Here is a 5,075-nt window from a genome sequence, read left to right as displayed (position 1 = left end):
TACTCTTATGCGAATATCTACGTCACTACTGAATTTCTGGGTTACTGCTACCGTTGTATTTTAAAGCCATTTGGCATCATTGTGTTTTGAGATTCTTGCTAACAATGTATTTGATTACTTATTACTTGTGTCTGCAATGCTAACAATACTGGTGTTTACAATGCTAAAAGTGTTAACACTAACGTAAGATGGTGCACAGATTGCAACAAGAACAAACAGTAATAAACTTATGGAAAGAGGCCATATCAAGACTGCCTAAAAAAGCAAGCTATTCAAAATCTAGCAACCATGTCACCTTTTTTAACAATATATCTCTAAAAAACTAAAACAAATTTTCACTTCAAACTCACCAGAATTACATATTAGTATTAATATCTTATGAAATATGGCAGATTTGAGCTCAGAAATTATCTAATTTATTTCTTTTATTGAAAACAAAATTATCCGTTTGAAAACATCGCCTATCAGAATAACATGTAGTAAGCAGCTGCAAACTTTTTAACCGGAACTAGAGTAGGTGCCGAGCTCGAGATTGTTATTGTTTACATTTCTATTGAAAACCCCATCCATTAATTATAGACTTTTCACTATAATTTACTTTTTTCTGGATAAGAACCAGCCCTTTTTGTGTTTTATAACTTTTAATCAGTCTTGGTAAGCAGGGATATTCCTCTCCCCCCCCCCCCAAAAAAAATAAGGCGACGATGATACCAATTTTTTCTTTTTTTCCAAGGTACAGACAGCCTGTTATATTTCTTGCTATTTCTTTTAACACTTCTTGGAGTGATACGGAAAAAAATTTAAATGAAATCAACTACGTCCACTTACTTTTTTTGTTTTTTCAATAAAATCCAATATTGGTATAACTTTATTTTAACAGAACATGAATTTTCACCTGAAAAAGAACCAGCAACTAAACGTAGAGAATGAAGTACTCAAGGGGTATATGTATACATATATCCACTCAGTACTTCTTTACTCACTGTAGGGGAAGGAGTTATTGACCATACCAACTGTCATCTATCAAAAGGTACCTCTTGATAGAATCCAGTTAGCATGCTTTATATACCAGTGAATTGATGTTTAATTTCCGTAGTGGTAGTTACGCCACATTACTCAGCCACCAGAATTCAATCAGGGATAGAATTAGTTGTATAGATACCACTAGTTGCTGTACTTGTGACGGACCGGGAGAGCGGTCACCGATATTTTGAGTGCTGAATGTGAGAGGTGTATTAACTTCACAGTAGAAGTCGCTCCTGTGTTGACATTAGCAGTTGAGTGTATGCAGGAGTTGAGAAATGTATGACGTTGCATGTTCGAGACAAGACTGAGTAGCAACAGCGCAGGAGGTTGATGATGCAGTCGCAAATAGCTAGTCAACTTTCAATGTGGATTATCCATCGAAGTAGGCGTTACTGTTAGGAATATTGCGAAGTGGGCGTTACTGTGTGTTCAAATCACGTCCGGGTCACCAATGTGGGGGCGGAGTTAATCGACCATACCAACCTTCATCTATCAAAAGGTACCTCTTGATAGAATCAAGTTAGCATGCTTTATATACCAGTGAATTGATGTTTAATTTCCGTAGTGGTAGTTACGCCACACTCACTATATATAGTGAGTGAGAAGAAAAGCATGAATGTTTTAATATTCTTGTTTTATTTATTTAAAAAATAGTATAGGTTACAACTCAGTTCTTAAATGTTTCCCGAATAACATAATAAAAACAGAAATTTTATTTTAATTTTGACAATTCTTAGTAAAGACGTATTTTCTCTTTTTCCTATCTAATAGTCTAGTTGCAAAATTTCGCACAAATAAGCAAATGGTTATAAATGTGAAAACACTTAAGTTTTTCACACAGACTTCAAAAAGCTGCCATTTCTAATAGTCAAGAGAATTTTATAGGTATCATTTACAATTGTGGATGGGTACTGTCATGTGCAAAAATAAGTGGCTGATATATTAAGAAAAGCAACTTTTGGCTTTTTAAAGTCTGCATGAAAACATTACCTTTACAACTTTGCTTATTTGTGCAAAATTCTGCTACAGAACTTATAGAAAACTATGGATGGTTGAACGTGTAAAGCTAAACACAGATGATTCTAGGGGTTAAAATTCGTCGTAAGACTTCCGGGTTACTACTTCCGATTGATTTTTAAGCCTAAGCTTGAAATTGCGCACCCTCAAATATTGTTATACTTATAGTCAGGGACCGATCAAGACAAATTCAGGCCCAAGGCCCACTAAATTCTCCGGGCCCTTTACAAAATATTTTGAAATTAAATTATTGAAGTTTACATTATATTTTGAGTAATAAGTCATAACTATAGAAAAGAATCTATTGAACTGCAAGATTCAAGATAAACATTCTAAGAAATTTTGAAAGCAGACAATTGAAGATTATTTTTCTAAGATAAAGTTTATGTATCTATAAATTAAAGCAAAATATAAAACAACAAAACAATGTTATGTCAAAATAAAAATAGTTCGGTGACCACAAACAATTGAAACCAGTGATTTTTGCTAAAAGTCACCGATTAGCTGAATTATTTTTTTATTGTAAACCGTAATTATTTTTTATTCAGCACTTAAACCAACACAAAGCTATCCAATCTTTCATTAGACTTTTTACTAATTTTTGAGGCCCCTCAGAAATTATAGGCCCTTACAAACAACATATGAATTTGGAAGACTCCCCAAGCATACGATGCCCTGCAAGATGCAACCACAAAAAAACTAACGGTGATATTTTATACAAGTATAGCCAAATAAGGGATAACATTCAAAACATAGCAAATCTTACCCTTTTTTTAATGTTGTGATATTAATTTTCTTCAATTTGTTTCAGGTTCACAACTAGTTAGAGTTTTTTAAATCACAGGAAACTTTTATGAATGCTAAAATTACGCGCATATTTAATCATAAGCCACATTAACAAAACTTCCCAGAATATTAAGCTTGCTCACACATCACATCATAAGAATAACATAAGCGGAGGAATATACCGAAAGTTTTTAAAATTTCTTATGGCTTTAGAAAGCTTGTTATTGTTTACATTCAGTCAATCATCCATACGAAAAAGAAAAAATATGTTTTAATTGAGAATTTTATTCACAAAGTCCCGATACGCCATCTGGAGAGAAGACCATTTCCATGTCTTGACCTTCCCACCCTCGCTCTCCTTCTCTTCTCAAATTACATAGAAATGTATCATTTCCCCTTTTCTTAATATATTTTATATTTATTGTAAAAAAAAAAAAAACATTTAAATTTCTATAACGCTTTCTTTTAGAACTATGTTTTCAGTTCCATATAGTATCCTAACTTAAAAGTTTTTAATATATCTGAAAATCAAGACAGAAACTAACGTACTTCTTTCTCCTATGACGCTACTGGTGAAAATATGCGAAGTGTTGCTAGAGGTAGAGAGTTCTGCTCGATGCCACCTAGCCCATTTCGATTGCCAGTTACGTTTTCAGGAAAGCTTTTAAAAACTATTATAACCTATGTTATTTTAAAACAAATTGAACACGAACATTAAAGCATTCATAAAATACTTCAGGTACTTTTCTTTCCACTCAGTATACATGTATCAACATAGCAAATCTTTCTCTAGATTTAGTTGCAGATTTTTTTTCTAAAGAAATTTTAGATAATGTGAAAATAAAATTATGCGAAGTTTTAATTTTTGAAAGCAAGGTTTTATTACCTACCTCTTTGTTTCTCTCACGGAGTTTAAATAGGCCTCAGAATATTTTCAAATACTATCGTTTTTTTAACAAATAAAACACACTTTTGGGCATGGCCAACATTCTACAGCATTCTTTTCACAAATATCGTGTTGACGATGTCGGTCGACATCCTGCGTTTGTCAATGCTGGGAGATATCGATTGGCATGCCACAGCGTTTTGAACATCAAACTGTATCATTTTTGCAATATCTCAGAACATGAGTAAAACACTGACGTTTTTACATAGATAAATATTTCGAAACGCTGCTGTTCGATGTCGTAATCGGCAATTTTTCGAAATCAATCGATAATGTTTGATACTCGCACTGGTGGTGCGTTATTGGGAGACTCGAGGCAGAATGAGACAATGACTTTTTCTTTGTTTTCCCCCTTTATATCAAGTTCTCTGCCATTGGAAATAAAAAAAATGTTTGATACTTTGGTAAAATCCTAGAATAGTTGCCCTAGAATAGTAACCCCTTGGCGACTTTTTGAAATCTTGACAAGTTGGCGATTATTATTTGGATCAACGTTGTTTTTTTACTATAAAAAAACAATTTAAATAATTACAAATTTGTTAAAATATTTTTAATAAAATAAAAAATAATTTACCTTTACTCCGATGGATCATATTTCGACACACCGACAAACATCATGCACAACAGCGTTCAATCCACGCTTACGACATCTCCATCCGACAAACATCCATCATATCCTTTTGCTCAAACTAATTTGTTCTCCACATATAGGGCATTCATACGTTTTCAACATAAATTTTTTCTTTTTTTTGATTTATTTAATGTTTTTCACATTTATATTAAGCTTTGAATTTTAATTTTTTCCTTTTGTGATTAACTTTTTTTCAGCACTTTATGATCAGCCAATCTAGATTATTATCCAATACCATTTAATTTTGTAATTTTCTTTTTCAGTTTGTTGTTTTAGGCTAGTAGAATCAAGCTATTATATAAGAGAGAAGGAGCAAATGGTACATTTGCATAGGGGTCGCGGTAGGAGATTCTTGATAAAAACTGAGCACATCTTTATTTCTAATTACAAATTTTGAAAGCATAAATTTCTTTAGAAGACCTAAATTGTTATTGCAACAAATTTTAGAAATTTTAAAATTATTTCTTTTCATCAGAATGGTAACTTTTTTTCCTTTCTTGCTTCAATTTTTCAGGTGTCACAAGCTGTGCTATGGTCAACTATCTTTAATAGTTGACCATAATAGTTGCAAAAGACAAAAAGTGTTTGAAATATCGATGAAAACATCAAAAATAAGAATACTAGTGTCTTGTAGTTCCTAATTTTTCATAAATTTTTTTCTAATATAAT

The sequence above is a fragment of the Parasteatoda tepidariorum genome, chromosome 1, assembly GCF_043381705.1.
Source record: "Parasteatoda tepidariorum isolate YZ-2023 chromosome 1, CAS_Ptep_4.0, whole genome shotgun sequence".
NCBI lineage: Eukaryota > Metazoa > Arthropoda > Arachnida > Araneae > Theridiidae > Parasteatoda > Parasteatoda tepidariorum.
Note: the sequence above shows the minus strand (reverse complement) of the source record.